The sequence below is a fragment of the Lepidochelys kempii genome, chromosome 26 (genome assembly GCF_965140285.1).
Source record: "Lepidochelys kempii isolate rLepKem1 chromosome 26, rLepKem1.hap1, whole genome shotgun sequence".
NCBI classification, from domain to species: domain Eukaryota; kingdom Metazoa; phylum Chordata; order Testudines; family Cheloniidae; genus Lepidochelys; species Lepidochelys kempii.
The window spans coordinates 2,817,522-2,835,160 of NC_136405.1; the positions used below are offsets into that span (position 1 = coordinate 2,817,522).

The window sequence follows — 17,639 nt, forward strand, 5'->3', positions numbered from 1 at the left end:
AAGTTCTTTTTTTTCCTTTTTCTACCCCTTGATGGATTTTTTTCCCTTGGCGAGATTTGTCTATGGAGCATAACTTCCCTGTATCTTGAGAAAGTCAGCATTCTCTTGGAGACAGCTTCAGTATTAATATCTCCAAACTCCAGAGCAAAGGGAGAGGGAAAAAAAGCCCGCACCAAACCACATCAGTAAAATGAGAAAGGCAAAGATTGCCCCATAAATAAGGACGGGTTGACACTTCCTAAATTCATAGCTTTAGCACACAGCCAAGTGTCTCCTTTTTATCAGGGATTTGTTGACAAGGGTTGCAAAAGGATCTACAAATAACACTGAGTGGCGCTATGAAAATTTATTTGTGGAACATTTCAGGATCAGGGCTTACCATTACATTGAAAAAAAATTCATCTTCGCCAAATGTTTTATTAGTATCCAAATTTTATGGCCACTCTCTTTTAATTTTTATTTATTTATTATTTTTGTTCCACACATGGTGAATTTGGTGCTGGTGGAAAAGTGGGGGCCTCACATCTGAGGGAGACTGCCATCTTCTGTTAACCTGTTGAACAGGTACAGTGTAGTGAACGGCAGCTCTAGATTTTCTCTCACCCATCTCATTGCACCACTCTCTACCTGGAAGGCCTCCAGCTTGAATCTCCATGGTCCATTTCTTCCTTGGCCTCTTGGCTAAGATGGCCAATGAGGTGCCATTTTTCATGTACCTACATGGTCCTCGTTACCATGGCATCTGAGCACCACACCAATCATGAATGGATTTGACCCTCACAGCACCCCGGGGAGGTAGAGAACTTTTACAGATGGGTGCTAGCCCAGTGCCCTAGCTTATAGGGCCCCCTTTGTCACAATAACAGCACTTTGTACTTCTCTTGGAGGCAACATGGTGTACTGGTTAGAGTCGGTGACCCGGGGTTAAGCTTCCAAGGCTGTATTCCCAGCTCATGGGAGGGGTTGCTGTGGATCACGGTTGGGTTCTTTCAGCAGCTCTCCCATGGATTTCCCATGTAATCTTGGGTATATCATTTACAGACTTCTTTTCAAAAGCGACCTCTGGTTTTGGGGACCCAGCTGGTTCCTGGCTTTCAGGAGGCAGAGCACCTGTTGCTGCCTGTCTGCAGTTACAGTCATGGGTATTCAGCAGCTCTGCTAATCAGGACCTAAGCTGCCCCAGACTGGGCACCCCAAAGTGGAAGCACCCAAACCAGGGGTTTATTTTCAAAATTCCAGCCTTAAGCTCCTGCAGTCTCGGTCCTCCCCTTCTGTGAAATGGGGACTATGATACTGACCCACCTTTGTAAAGGGCTTAGAAAGGCGTGGATGAAAAGTGTGATCCACCCGAGTGCCAAGTATTCCTAGTCTTAATAGCGTCTTTCACTGAAGGATCTTGATCCACTTCGTGATTGAAGCCTCACACGCAGGCCTTGGGGCGCAGGGGAAGCCAAAAGGCAACAACCTGTCCCTCGACCCAGAACCCACATGCTGTGTGTGGGAATCAGAGAGCTGGCCTGACAGTGGGCTTGATGCCTCCCTGGGACACATGCGCGCCCCTGCAAAAAGTTGCAAATGACTCCAGGAAGGGTCACAACAGCCAAGGCTCATCTGCAGCACAGCATGTGTTTGGCGCGGACAGTGAGTGAGTGAGATAGAGGATATGCTGCTGTCCATGGCCCAGCAGTCAGAATAGACTGGGGCACTAGGATTTGGGAGTAGCCCCAGCGCTGTTGGACCAGCCTCCCCCATCGGCTGCATGCAGCAAAGCGAGACTCGTGTTCCAGCCAGGGTGGAGGATGTGAGAGCAGTGACCAGAGTAACCCATGAGCTGGGGTGGCCATGATCTCCCTGACGGGGCAAAAGTAGAAAGGGGACCTTTACTGCAGCAGCAGTCATGCATGAACATGCTGAACCAGGAGCTGTTGGATGGCGCTGCACCTGAATGAAGTGCAAAGAGGCCAGATCTTCCGCTGGTGTAAATTGGTGCCACCCTTTTGACTTCAGTGGAGCTGGGCTCATTTACGCCAGCAGGCGATCTGGCTTCTCATCTTCAAGGGAGAAGTCTGGCCAACTTTGCTGAAGATCACAGGACCAGCGCACTGGTCTCACATGAGCGCTCCTCCTGTTTCTCTGCCTTTCACGCTTGCTAAGTCTATTGTCCCCTCCTCCTTTAGACACCGCAACGTGTTCTTGCTAGCTTTCTCCCTCCCTTTTACAGGCACCTGTGTCCTGGTGCAGGGTGAGAACTGGCTCAGGGTAAGCAGGGAACGCTCATCCCCCCTCCTTCCCTTCTCTGACCATGCTGCTGCAATTCCAACATGCGCAAGAGAAGTGATGATAAATTTCCAACAGTGGCATTGCAGACAGTCATAAATAATGCCTTGCTCTTTGGTGCCGGCAGTTTCCATTAGGGCTGTCTGGATTGGGCTGTTGATACCCCCAGTCTATGCTGGGGCCAGCAGTAAAATTTATCCGTGTGTTTTCTTCACCTCCTAAATCATCCCAACTGGAAGCCATATGGCAGATAATGCCTTAAAAAAAGCACATGACCAGCAGCAGCAGGCAGGAAGCCCCTCTTTAAAGTTAGAGGCCAGAGGAGAAGATGGAGGAGGAGGTACAAAATTGCCATCCTCCTCCTCTCTAGGCTCTCAGCTTGTCTTCTTTGCAGCTTTCCCCAGTGCCTTTGGTTAACAGCTCCTGGTCCCCAAAGGACTGACAGGGGGACGATATGTGACAGGACCCAGTCCAGCTGGGGGAGAGCCCAGATTATAAGGCCTATTTTGCTTGGTAACAGACATAGTCCATTTGATTCGCTGCTACTTTGCACATTGCACAGTCGTGTACAGCAATGCAAAGTGCAATGGCCACTTTCTACCAGTGTAAACGACTGCAGCAGTGAACTGGATCCCTGGGGCTTAATTCCGCTCTTGCTTACAGCAGTTTTACACAGGTGTAACTTCAGTGGAGCTACTCGTGATTGACTCTGGTCTGAGCAATAGGAGAACAGAGACAAGCGGACACTCCCCAGTTCTCTCAATTGGTGAAACAGCCTGTGAGCAAATACTATTTAGGCAGTATTTTTCAGCTTGTGAAGTATTTTGTACACTTTAATTAGTCCTGGTGACAGCCCTGTGAAGCAGGGCGCTATTATGCCCATTTTACAGATGGGGAAACTGAGGCATGGGGACAGCCACCCAAGAGGGAATACAGAGGGGATCTAGGCTGGGATACCTTTCAGCCTCTCCAATAATCAGTCACCACTCTATTAAATAAATAATAAGTGTTAGGATACCACAAAAACATTAAAAAGTGGCTTGGTGGATAAACATGGTAATTAGGATCAATATATCTCAGCTGTGAGCCAGGAAAGGTAATGTTGGTTACCCAGTCTACCTCCCTGACATTCACTATGTGACTCCCACTAGTTTCTCATCTCCTCTGAGATTTCAGTGTTTGAAAAGTAAATGCTCCCAGGAGTTCTAGAATTCCAAACACATTTAGGCATATCAGTTTTCAGGATCATTATTCTTTATACTTAAAGAGGCATAGCCATGGTTCTAGAAGATCCAAAATTTGACTTTTAAAGGTATAATCCAAAGACAATCATCATCCAGGAATCTAAATATTTTTAAATTTACCACTTTATCAATGCAGGTAAAAGAAATAGATCTATGGAACTTGGTTCTCCAGGGCCAGATAGCCAGAGCAAAGCGAGGTGAAAGTGGGTGTAGATTCCTGCCAGATGGGAATATTGCCACATCACACCTACTTTGTCCAGGTGGAAATGACAATGGAAAGGGTAGCGCCAAACCACTATACCCCATACTGGGTGGGGACCCCATTCTGAAAGAAATCTGTCCTGAACCTCCTCTTCTGGCCTTCGACCAACTCCCCACCTCTCCAAGCTCATCATCAGAAGCAAGCTCTCCACAGACCAGGATGCACCTTCTCAAAGCGGCACTAGATGCTGCCAGAACAACAGATACAAAACCTGTAGACACATCTCCACTGATCAACACCCCCAACACACCTTTCAAGATCCATGGGTCCTACACACACCTATCACAACATGTGGTGCACCTCATCCAGTGCACTAAATGCTCCAAGAGCAACGATGCGGGTGAAACCAGACAATTGCTACACTCTGGAATGAACTCACACAGGAAAAGGATAAAAGACAACACCACCCTAACACTGGTGGATGAACACTTTTCACCAAGTGATCGCTCTATATCTGACCTATTGGTGCTTGTCGTCCTCAAACCTGTACAACACCTTCAAAAGATGAGCCTGGGAGCTTAAATTCATAACTTATTCAACCTGAATAAGAGCTCTGTGGAAGCTTAAAAGTTTGTCTCTGTTACCAACAGAAGTTGGTCCAATAAAAGATATTCTTCACCCACCTTGTCTCTGTAACAGAAAGGATAAAGTGATTGAGAAACAGGCCCATTGTTTTTACAAAAAAGGCCTACACAAACACAATATTCTGTGCTCCCCCTGCTGGCAGTGCACTGCAATAGCAGTTGACATGCTCTTTTGCTCTCTGGTGATTTTGGGGCCACAGTTCAGTAATTAGTAGTATTCCTAGCGCTCTGTTGAAAAGGCTGCACACAAACAAAGCTGCTTTGTGACAATAACAGCAATGCACAGCTTCATTTAAAACACAGGAAAAGAAATAAACAATTAGCATTTGCCAAATGGAAAAAGGACAAAATATGTAGGAAAAAAGTATTTTCAGATTTCTGGGAAGTTTTCACAAACAATGGGGAGTAAAACACAAAAATTAAACCTGATTATATATTTTTGTATTACTTGACAGTGTCATTAAGGGAAAAAATACAGGCTGAATCCTTGACTTGGCAGACAACATCCAGTATAAATTGTGGACATTGGGTCTGGAGATTGAGCAGATAAAAAAAGAACCATGCATCCAGGAAAATACAGACATATGTCACTCTTGAAGCCAGCTTTCTTTCCACGCATCTTTAGCGTCAAGTCTCTGCTTTAAAATAAGTCTTCTATGCTCATTTAATTTCCTTTGCAACCATGAAACAAAGAAAAAGCCAATCACCCTGAAGGTGGGTTTTTCCATTCTTGGCAGTGACTTTTTCCCCCTTAGAACACACCCTATTGAATCAGCCATTTCCCTGCCAGTACACTGCCCCAGCAAGGGTTAAATATTCCATGGTCAGTAAGTGAAGCCATATGGCTTTGAATGATTGGGCAATTTCAGGATCCCAATGTTGCATTCTGCAGGGGGTGCCTAGATGGAGACTTGTCTTGTAGACTCTTCCATGGTGAACTCTTGGGAACACATTAAATGAAGTGCCCTAAATTCGCTTAACTGTGCATTCCATTTGGCAGTAATAGGGCAGTTGCTGTATAATAGCAGAGTTGCTGGATAATAGAATAGTAGCTGCCTATTTATATTTTGATTATTAGGGATGTGTGTATTGCAGGCTTAATAACTGTGTAATATTTTATTGCATAATTGCTCAGCTTCAAGTATATTTTCATAATTAGCTGCTATTTAGTTAACGTAAATATCTTGCTTATTAAACATAGCAATACATTTCTCCTTGCGATAGTTATTTGCATGAGAAGAACCAACATTAGCACAGCTTTCTGTTCTGGCACTGCTCTGAGGGTGACCACCTAACTAGAATTTGCTGTTATGTTTGAGGCGGGGGGTTTCATGGTGGGGAGTGTTTACTGTGCATTTTGGGAGTGAGTGTCTCTCTCGTTGTCTGTTTTGTGGATGTGGTGATACTGCGCCCGTGTGTGTATGTGCATGTGTGTCAATATGAATGGGCACGTATGCATGTCACACCTATGTTTGCACACACACACATGCTCACCTGTGTGGGTATATGAAGCTGGTACTGCCATGAGAATGTGAAATATGTCAAGAGACTATGAATTTTCCCTTATATTTACTGTGCTAGTTGCTGCTTGGTAAGGTGAGGTCTTAAGGGCATCACCTCGTTACCTCTTACTTTACAGAGATGTCTGGATTCTGTTAACGCTGGATGTCACAGACGCAAGGACAGGTCTGGAAGGAGAGAATGTGTGCGGTCATCTGGCCAGCTGCAGATGGACGTAGTCGTTGCTGAATTTATCTGGGTTCCCCTCCACATCATGGCTATTTGGGTCTCCCCACATAGCACTGGTTTCAGAGTAACAGCCGTGTTAGTCTGTATTTGCAAAAAGAAAAGGAGGACTTGTGGCACCTTAGAGACTAACCAATTTATTTGAGCATGAGCTTTCGTGAGCTACAGCTCACTTCATCAGATGCATACCGTGGAAACTGCAGCAGACTTTATATACACACAGAGAATATGAAACAATACCTCCTCCCACCCACATAGCACTGAGAATCTAAAGGGACCTTAGTTACTTGTCCAAAAGTCACACATGAAGTCTGTAGCAGGGCAAAGAACTGAATGCAAGTCTTGCAAGGCCCAAGATAGCCTCCTCACGGCTAGACCAATCCTTGGTGCCATGAAGCCCAACTGAGAGGGATCCAAAATATAGGCTGCTGGCAGGTAGCACAGGAAGTTGCTTTTCGTTACCTTCGAGCCAGGTTGTGGAGTCATTATTCAGATTGTTGGTGAGTTACTCACCTGGGCAACAATGGAATCACCTGGGTGAATAATTCCTCACTACTGTAAGGGGTTCTCAGCCTGGCCCTTCTCAGTTAGACTTCGTTAGAAAAGAAGGTGCTAACAGTTTCTGTCAGACGAGCTCCCAGGTGTTCTCTGGTCTCTCTGACCATCCAGAACAGTGGGGTCAGAGTCACAGGCAGGGGGCCAACTGAGAAAAGTACTTGTGTGAATGGATCCAGTGCTTGCAAGGATGGTGGTGTGTTTCTGGTCCTGAACTTGGCTGGTTGTTCTTGATGACCCTGAAGCAGATGATGTGATGCTGGAAAAGCCGATGACAAGGAAGCTTTAGGTTCTGGGCATGAGTGGAGGTGGGCTGGGATGCCAAAGCAATTTAGGGCCTGGAGAAGTTCTACAGGGCATGGCTCTTCCGCCTTTTTGGCAGAATAGCAGCAGGGCCTCTTTGCCTTCTTCAGAACTGTGGCAAATCTTTGCTGAAATTCAAACAGAAAAAGAGAGATCTGTTTAATAAATGATCCTTCTCAATTACTCGCCCTGCCCCAGCTGTGAGTATAAGTCTGACATGAAGATTGCTCCTGCATTTGTGAAATGAGGACCCATTATGTACCTAAATAGACCTCTTGTTACTTGGTACCTAAAGACTACAGTGATGAGTGCCACAGAAATATTGTCAGACAGACTGACTGAGTCCAAACCGTCCAAAGGGTTTTGTGCTTGTGTTTTCAGGCTCACAAATACTGGATAGGTTTCTTGTTTTGGTTCCTAAAGGCCACATTTCAGCATGTTTATTGTCCCTCTGCTTTACCGGGAAGGAAGGCTGAATGAGGGAATAACTCAGCTGCTGAGAACATGTTTATTATTATTATTTTATTTATTTATTTATTTTAGAGCTTTCGCAAAAACAGTGTGTACAAAAAAAAAAAAAAAAAAAAACCCTCAGTGCCAGGATGTATAATTCCTTCAGGAGCAAGGTTGATAGGAACACAAAAGCGTGCATGCTTCCACACTGTAACCAATATTTGCACATTGGAGTGACTAATTCACCACTCTGCACTGCAGAACAATAGGCATAATAGCAAAGTACATTAATGCAAAGTGCACTCGTCTGGTGCCTGGGTTATTTGACACATAAACAAGCAGAGGGGGAGGATTTGTATCTACCTGTATAACTGTACACCAAACAGCAGGTTACAAATGCGCTCAGAAAATGCTGACCCAGGGCTGCTCTTGTACTTCCTGCGCTGGATTGGCACATGATTTGCAGCACTGCGGGAGTTCTATAGCTGACCTCATTAGCAGTGCATTTCCTGGCTTGTTAGCATCATATTTGTATAATTTACGGCACCTTCGTTTTTATGGAATGTGTTCCTTGTAGAGCGTAATGGCAGCTATATATTTAACCTCTCCTCTTTAGGAATGTTGTTGCAGAAGGCAGCCTGGAGATATAAAAGGGATTTTTCCCCCTCCCTTCTCTCCCCTCTGCATGCTTTTTTCTGTTTTTGTTTTTTTGGCCTGGCTGCTACATATCCAAATATATGTGCAACCTGTAAAGTGTTCATAAAAGGGAACGTGAAGCAGCACTTGGGGAACGGCAGCTTTTGCTGTAGCTTTCCCAAGGTCAAGCCCTTAAATCAACACAATGTCACTGTCCCAAAGCCAACACTCAGCTGTTGAAAGAGGAATGAGACTCTCACCAAAAAGAGGAAAGACGGTTTTGTGGTTACGGCACTGGGCTGAGCTGCTGGTGATCTAGGTTCAATTCCTAGCTCTACCACAAACTCACTGTGTGACTATGGGTGAGCCACTTACCCCCTTTGGTCCTCAATTCTTCTACTGTAAAAGAAGAACAATAATAATCTGACCCTTCTGCCTTGTCCACTTAGTGTGTTTGTGTCTGTACAGCACCTTGCACGTTGTGGCCCTGATGTTGAGTAGGGCTTCTAGAGGCTATAACGATGAAATCTTTGTTTCAAAGTGAAGAAGGGAGGACTTGGTTCCTGCAAACTTCTTTGAGCCATGGGGCAAGGATACCGTGATTATCAGACGCCAGGCAGAGAGGGTAGAATTTCCCCCTTTGCAGAGGCCTACAGCCATCTTAAATCTCTCTTAAACCCCAGGGGAGAATCAGAACTTGACAGAGAGCAGATATATTGAATAAGCAGGTGTCATTTTTAACATGGGTACTTTTTGGGATATAATTCCATTTCCACATACTGCCTTCTAGAGTAGAGTATAATTCCTTTCCATTCAGGGGAGGAAATCCCGTGTTTAAAAACCTGACCCAGCAGTATTGTTTAAAACCTGACCCATCGCTAACATGTGTGCTGATTTTCAGAGAGGTGCATGCAAGATGGGTATTGGGGTGTTTAGCTACTTAACTCGCATTAAAAATAATGGAGATACGTAACTGAAAAGCACCGAGACTCTTTGAAAATGTGATCCCTGCCAGAGTCCCCTTTAAAGGCCAAGAGGCCTTCTCAAGAACAGGTTTTGCAACAACAAATCCTGCATCTTGGCAGGGGGCTAGATTAGATTACCCTGGCAGTTCCTTGTACCCTGTGATATACATTCAAGAGCGTAGCAGCAGTGGATCCTGTATCTGGTTGCGTCTATTTAGCCACTGGCTCGGTGCTGCAATTTATACTTGTCTTTATCCTTATATGTTGCTCTCTGGGAATGTGATATATGCAATGGACAGGTCATGCAAAGATTCCTGATGCTGCAAAACTAAATGCAACTTGGAGCACAGTTTCCAGCTGTGAATGCTACTAATTAACACCTACAAGGCAGGCCCTGACCTGAAAATATTGGTGTTCTCTTGAGAGTCAGAAGGGTGCAGTACCAAAACGAGTGATGCTCCCTGTGGGGCTTGAGTTAATGCCGGTTTACATTAGTAACTTGCCCATTATACCACCAAGCTTGGCACAAGTTTAAAGCAAAATCTGTGACTAACGAATCCTGGTCTGGATTTCAGAATTGAGCTCATTTCTGGCTTTGTTGGTGCCTTTCAAAGTGGGCAGAACCAGTGAATCAACAAATTGAATAGAAAATGACCCCCTCAAAGCGATTGCACAATCATGGGACGGATGCCCAGCAAGTATAAATGAAGTCAGGGGGTCAGAACCGTAGCTGGTGAAAACTGGAGTAGCTCCATTGGGGTAAAAAACAGTGAAGTTAGTGGTGGTGACGAGGAGCCAGGTGGACCGTCCTGGAGACTGGTGGCTTCTGTTTCGCCGCAGAATTTGTGCTTTATTCTTATTGGTATTCGTTGTACTGCATTAGCACCTACTGTCCCCCGTCAGGATCCTTGTGCTGGGCATAGGGTGACCAGATAGCAAGTGGGAAAAATCGGGACAGGAGGTGGGGGGTAATAGATGCCTATATAAGAAAAAGACCCCCAAATAGGGACTGTCCCTATAAAATCAGGACATCTGGTCACCCTAGCTGGGCACTGCACTAATACAGAATAAACTATGATCCCTGTCCCCAAAAGCTTGCGGTCTGCACAGCAAGAGCTGCAGCAGTGTAAGCTGCCCCATATCACCGGGACACTGTGCCTTTGTATTGACCTTGAGGGGCCATGACGACAGGAAAGACTCTAGTTCAGCTTTATAGCCCCGTCAGTCCTTGAACTCCAGGGAGGGTGCCAGCAGGTTTGCCAGTTAACGCCAGCTCTGATGTGCACCCTCTTAAAAGCTGGACTCAAGAAGGCATTTTTGGAGACCCAAGAAGCACTTTATTGAAATTTATGAGGCTTATGAAGAATACTAACATTCTTTAACTTATCCATGTACATCCAGTTATATCTCGGGTATATAGCACTGCTGTAGCAAATGCCTCTCCCAGAAGGAACTGGACTGAGAACTCACCAGCTCATTTTATGCGGGTGAGTAATGTCTTTGAATGCTTGTGAGCTTGAGGAGGCTTCAGACCGGCAGGGTAGAGGTGAAAGGCTCTGTATCTCATCACTGGTGTTCTAAGCTGTCTCTCCCCGCACCTCCCCTTGTTCCTCATTTTTAATGAATTCTTTTGCATCCCACAGGGCTGTGTCTCCAAATAAGTGTCATTCCAACCTCATTTGATAATTGCTAACTAGGTGGGCATGGCAACTGCTTCCATATTCAGTCCAAATATCATCATCATCATATTAATCAATTCCACCACCGAGGCCTCATACTAAACTGCCAAGTCTATGAAGCTGAAGTGAAAATTAAGAAGTGCTGGTGTTCTTCCCCAGGAGACAAAGTTCTCCGAGTCTGAGATACCGGATCTCCTCATGCTGCAGGGAGCTGTTTGCGAGGTTAAGAAGGGACTGCTGTTCTCTTTGGAACCAGGTGCATCTCCATCTGCTCCTGCAGGTATGTCCGATGTCTTTTCTTGTAGTGGCAGTGTTTCTCTTCTGAGAAGGCCACCTTTTCGTTAGGGAATGAAACTACTAATCTGGATAAAATTAGATTAGTTCTGCACCTTCACCCACCACCATGCAAGCTCAACCCCTGCATTTCCAACCCATCTGAGACCCAGACTATGGCAAATCTCATAAGCATATGGGTGTGTGTGTGTGACTGTGAGATTTCTGGCCTGAGATCCAGATCAAGAGGATGGATGTTTATCCCTAGGCCTCTGATGGTTAGAAGCTGGGACTGGATGACAGGGGATGGATCAGTCAATAATTGCTTAGTATTATTAATTCTCTCTGAAGCATCTGGCACTGGCCACTGTTGAAAGACAAGATACTGGGCTGGATGGACCATTGGTCTGACCGAGCAGGGTCATTTTCATATTCTTATATTTGTGTTTTAAGGCTCTGTCTCCTGTAGGACCATATAACAGATCGGAGCATACGTCTATTTAGTTCAGGATCCTGTCTTGGAGAATGGCCAGTACTGGATGCTTCAAAGCAAGATGCAAGAAATCTGTAATGGATAATTATAGAATAACCTGCCCATTGGTCAAGATTCTTCCTGTCTTCCATCAGCTAGTGGTTTGCTTATGCTCAAAAACATGAGGATTCCTATCTTTTCAAATTTGGTTTTAATTGATGCTATCTAATGTAACAGCAGTGTTCCTCTTATCCATATAAATGCCCAACCCATCACTGTACCTATGAAGCTCTTGTTCTCAGTGATATCTTGTGGCAATGAGTTCTGCAGATTAATTATGAGTTGTGTAAAAATGTATTTCCCTAGTTGCCTTTCACTTTAATTGCATGTCCACTTGTTCTTGTATCGTGAGATGGGGTAGTTAGGAGCATCCGATTTACTTTCTCTGTCCCATTCATTATTTTTGATTCCTCTACCCTGTCCCCTCCTATCCTTCTCCTCTCTCAACTAAAAGAGCCACTGGTAGTTGAAACAAGCTGCTCCTACCAAAGGGAAGCTGCCTCCTTAGCTTTGCCTGTTCAGAATGCTGCCTGTCGGTTCACAGCTGGGGTGCTGGCTGGAGCTGCATGCAGGGTGCACACAATTGCCAAGTTGGTATGTCGATGATTTATTTATATGATCATAGTGTCTAGGAGCCCAAGTCATGGACCAGGACTCCACTGTGCAAGGTGCTGTACAAACAGAACCAAAACACAGTCCCTGCCCCAAAGAGCTTGATCGTGTCAGGTTGTGGTCAAAATAAATGAAATGGAAATACATTTCTCACTTCAACTAAGATGCAACCACTGATACCATCAGAGAAGACCTTGGCCTTGATCCAGCAGTCAGATCTGCATGGGCACAGGGGTCCAACTGCAGGATTGGGGCTTAAAAAGCCCTGTTTCTGCCACAAAGCAGACTCAGAGGAGAATTTCATTGGTATCTATTTATTTACCTCGATTCATATTGACAGGCACTTGCCCCATGCTCTGGGCATTGTTACTTTAAAATTCACATGATTCACCAACTTGGTTTAATAAACAGCCCCACCCACGCCTTATAATCACAGCTGACAAATAAGAATATTGATCCAATAAATAAGAGTCCTCCTTCCTTCAGGCCTTTGTGCAATGCCCTAGGCAACGAGCTGGACCTTGCCACCTGATTCCATTTCTCATTTACACTGGAAACTCCACTGACTTCAGTGAAGTTACTCTGGATTTACGCCAGCAGAGGGGAGAGGAGAATCAGGCCACTGGGCTCTACCGTGGAAGGCAGACAAACCTTTCCAAGCAGCCCATGTCAGCACAGAACGCACAGCTCAGTCCAGATCAGCCCAAAACACACCCCTCAGCCCTGCCTGACACCCCCCGCCTCCCTCACACACACTTGAACCTAGCCCAGGTTGACACACCTCTTCCAGCCCAGCTCATACCAGTCAGTTCCTTCTCATTCTGTGGAGTCTGTCTCTCTCTCCCTCCTTACAAATGGCTTTGCAGCAGCCCTGGGAATGAAAGGCAGCACCAATAACGTCTCCATGGCTTCTTGTTAGCTGCACTCTAAGCAGGAAAGTGACTGGCCCTGACAATATAATTTACATTGCTGTATAAAACTATCTGTGGAAGCCAAGCTAATTTGTGCCAGATTAGGCTATTTGTCTCAGCCACTGTCTAACGGCACAATCTATCAGAGGGCTGTTTTCAAATATCGCTTTTCAAGCGTGCCCTTGAGAGGCAGGAATTGATTGGGATCTTAGAAAGCAAAATTACAGCAATAACTTAAAAGAAACAATAATTACTGAATCATACTAGTGTCAGCACTCTGCAAAACACGAAATAGCCATCAAACCCCAATCCAATACATTCTGAAGCAAATTTATTGAATGGAAAAAGCAGTTGAGTGAGGCTTTTTCCTCCCCCCTTTCCCTTCAGCCCCTCTCTCTCCCTGTACATATGGTTATCTCAAAACCACAAGTGAATGAGTCGATAATTCTTGTCATTGACTGCTCCATTTTCAGAGAGTCAAGAAAAGATCCATTAGCTCCCTCCTGGCTCGGTGTCTCTCCCCTTCCCCTCTAGTCATTTGCTAGTCTGTGCTCCTCAGGCAAACAAACATATATAACTAATCATCTGTTAAAACGTTGAGTCCCCTAATAAATCTCCGCAGCTGAAATACTTTAATGGGTAATTAATTGATCCTGTTCCAGAGGAGTAATAAGATAATAAATTAGACAATATTTCACTCAGTTGTGTCAGTGTACTGCTAATGGTGGTGTAGGGCTAAGCTGAAGGATAATAAATTAGCCAGAAATTAACTGCTAAGAGCTTTCTGCAGAGAAATTGGCTGACAGGCAAGTCTCCATGATTTAGGGCCCTGATGACATTCTGGTGTTCTCCTCTCACACCCCACCCCCCCAGTATGGAAGCCAGTGGCAGCTGATGCAGGAAATTCTGAGGACCTGGGCACTGCCAATGATCAGGTGGGGGCCGTATTCCAGTGTGCAGTGCCCTGTACCACCAGAGCATTCCAAATATCTTCTGAGACGCTGTTCAGAGTCTGTTGGAAATCGGGCTCATCTTTATAATATTTAAACCATGTGGCAAGGAGCAATACATAGCGTGACTACATCATCAGCAGATTTATTGCAATCCAGTTGCGTTGCATGTAGGTAAATTACTTTTGTGCTGACTATAAAAACTGTCTCTATGGCAAGTTATTACCCATCCAGCTAACAAAAAGGAAATATTTTCCAGTGCATCTGCCATTTTTCATAGAAAGGTATGGTATGGAGCGTGTAAAAATATGACATTATGGGACCAATCCGCAACTTGGGTAAAGCGGCATAGCTCTGTAGCTAGGATGGGGAGTGGGGGGAGATCTGGTCTCTTCAAAAGTTTAACACATTATAAAATTATCCAATGTTCCCTACACATGCACAGACACATGCCTTCTGAGGAACAAAGAGGATGGGGATAATGATTTTTTTATTGTGCCAGAAGTATACTAGGTGCTTCACAGACAACAAAGGTGGGAAGATACTGTCCGTGCAGCAAAGAGTACACTTGCCCCATTTTAGGCCAAGATTTTAGAAACAGACTAGTGATTTGAGGGTCTTCATTTTTGGTTGCCCAACTTGAGGTCTCCCCACAAAGGGATCTAATTTTCAGAGCGAGGGCAAAACTCCCGTTGACTTCAGGGGAGTCAGGATTTTCCCGGTGGGAGGCTAGGCGCTTTCTGACAACCAGGCCCCATTAGCTCAAGCTAGACACCCCAAAATTACTTGGCCTTAGACATCTCACAGTGAGTGGGGGGTAGAACACAGGGAAGCTGGGAGAGGGCAGATGAGGAAGATACCTGCAGCTGTGTGCTCACGGGGCTGCTCAGGCATGTCTACGTCATGGAAGTTCTGTTATGGTTCATAGCAACGTCAGGAAAATAAAGATATGAGAGAGTGAATATCATTGAGGCAGGTCCTGCTAACAAAGCCCACTGAAGTTAATGGGAGTCCTTCCACTGACTTCAGTAGGCTCTGGCTCTGGCCTTTGTCATGGGCCTTGTGTAAAAAGAGGTGAGTCTCCAGGGACAATTCAGATGAGGAGCCGGAAGCACATACAATGCTCTGCACGATCCCTGTAAAATGAGGCATGGCACTAGATGCATGGCTGTCCATTGCAGGTCTGACCTACTGGATTCAATTACGGGCAGGTACTTACACCACTCCCATCACAATGGTAACAGATCGCTTTGGTTGCAATGGTACACATGCTATCACCCGGGCGACCCCATACGAACTGGTCTCCATGGTTCAGTAAAATAATGGGGCCCATATGGGAGTAGATTGGTGGCATTCCACTGAAGTCAGTGCAGCTCTGCCAGGGTACATGGGCAGTGAATTTGGCCCACAATGCTGCAACATTTTCTCCTACCCAAAGTGCTGTGGAGGACTCCTGTGTCGGGCTGAATTAACAGGACAGAATGAATTTTTGATGCTGTATTTATGCCCCCTACATCCCATTCCTGGCTCTGACATATGTAAAGTTGCAATGGTCCTGGCTTTGGTTTAAGAGCAGCAGATCCAGTATTTTAATAGAGGCACCAGCTGCTCTGTAGCGGGAGAGGGCACTACACACAGGGAACGAGGCCCAGTAGGGTACAGCCATGAATGCTGAAGAAACCTCAGAGTGGCTGTGTGCTTGAAGGAATTGTACCGTAAACCTGCCTACCAATGCAGCCCATGTTTGACTCTGCTGGGGCTTGGAGAGGTGAGATGGATTGTCTCATCACCCCCTCCACACCAGTCCATTTATAACCCGCTAATCCCAACATTTGACAATTGGATAGCTTTTGATTGATGCTGAGCTGAAAATGGGCCTTGCAGATCCTCACCCTGCTATCAGCTCCTTTGCCATTCAAGGGAGAGCAGGAGGATTTGGGTCCACGGGCTGTGCCGGGAGCTTTGCAAATGCACTTCCTCCTCTTCCCTTTTCATTTTGGGCAGCTTTGATCACACCAGAGCTCAGAGGTGCCTATTAGCAAGGTGCTCTGGAGATTGATGGCATAATCCTCACATTCTCCACTCTCGCTTATGGCAGGCAAGGGAAGTCAGCCCCTGCATGTTTCAAAGCAATGCCAGGACTCCAGAAAATCACCCCCCCCATCCTTCTGAATCCCATCTCAGCAGACAAACAGCTTTCCTCTGGGGTACGGGAGGAGCAGAAGAGGGGAATGTTGCACTACAGAGTCCTGCGCTGCTCTGTGTAGAGAGAATAGCATCGGGATATTAACAGGTCCAATATCATTATACCACCATTTAGCATTCAGGGCCAGAGTGGCCCTAGGTGGGGCACCCCACTTTGTGCACTCAACAGGCCAGGGTCAACTGCACATTGCTCTTTCCATGTGGGCTGGGGTGGGGTGGGGGGCAAACCTCCCTAAAGAAATTAGAGAGGGAGATGGAGGAGGTGTGGCCAAAGAAGTGGCATCTCCAATGACAGAGAGACTGGGTCCCACTAGCAGGGCACATTTCCTCTGGCACCCCCCAGCAGCACATCCAGAGACTCCACTCGTCCTGCCGAGAGACGTTCCTTTGACTTCTCAGTCTTGCTGGAAGGTCACCCCACTGCAGGAAATCACTAGCGATATCAACGAGACAGGCACACAAGAGCAGCAGGTCCAACGAGTGACACAGGGAGCGTGTCTCTCCTTGTGTTTGCCCTCTCTCTCTCTCTCCCCCTCTTCTCCTTCCCACTGCCATTGCTTCCTGATAGGAGGTGAAGGGAGTAATAATCAGCCGGGGCACCAGAAGAACTCACGGATGAGATTAAAAGCAAATCTAAGAAGAAAAATCATGGCACGGTTTATGTCTTCCTAATTAAAACCCCGCCAGTCTCCCTTCTCCCTCCTCCCCCTTTTCCAGCTAATGTTACACTAACGAGCTGAGTTTAGTGGCATTTATGTAGATAAAAGTCCTGATGATTGATCTCAATGGCTTGTTAAAATTAGTTTCAGTCCACCATATTGATTTAATTCCATTGCTTGAAAGTGCTAATTAATAATGATAATAAAAGTGTCTGGGCTCATTATTATCAGTAGGCAGATTGGGCAGGGGGCGGAGGGGTATAGCTTTTTTAGTATCACTTATTTCGTCTAAAGATGGCCTTTGAAAAGCCAGGGTGGGGGGAAGGGCAACAAGGGGGGAAAATTTGGCTTTGCCCTCCGTCGGTGTCAGGTGACTTTCCAGAGCTGCTTCTGCAACTAGATGCTTTTTACGTTTGTCTTTGCAAAGAGGCATTGGAGCTTTGAGGGCACCACCCAAGGGTGGTAGACATATGGGATGTATTCCAGGATTTCCCTGTGGCATTTCTTGGGTTTCCTCCCAGCAGAGGAGCAGGATACTCCCGCTCCCCACAAGCTTAATTAGATAGAGGTTTAAAGGCCTTCAATGCATCCTGCCTGTTATTGCTCTGTGGTGCCCCTTCTGTGCTTCTGACCAGATCTCGGGCATAACTGAAGCAGGCACGGCCTCTGAAGAATCCAGCCATGCAAGATCTTTTCTGCTGCTAGGGCACAAGCGCTGTTTCCCTGATCAGTGTGAGCATGGATTTTGAAAGTGCTTGTGGTTAAGGCACAGGGATTAGGGAGTCAGAATTCA

General features: G+C 45.9%; 1 long non-coding RNA gene across 1 annotated transcript in view; it reads left to right on the top strand.

Annotated features, from left to right (window-relative positions):
- The first annotated feature begins 10,705 nt into the window (after positions 1-10,705).
- The window catches only part of LOC140903631 (uncharacterized), a 38,909-nt gene continuing 31,975 nt past the window's right edge, over positions 10,706-17,639 (top strand). The window contains exon 1 of the long non-coding RNA XR_012156309.1: positions 10,706-10,984. This is a non-coding gene — a long non-coding RNA (uncharacterized LOC140903631). The remainder of the gene's footprint in view (positions 10,985-17,639) is intronic.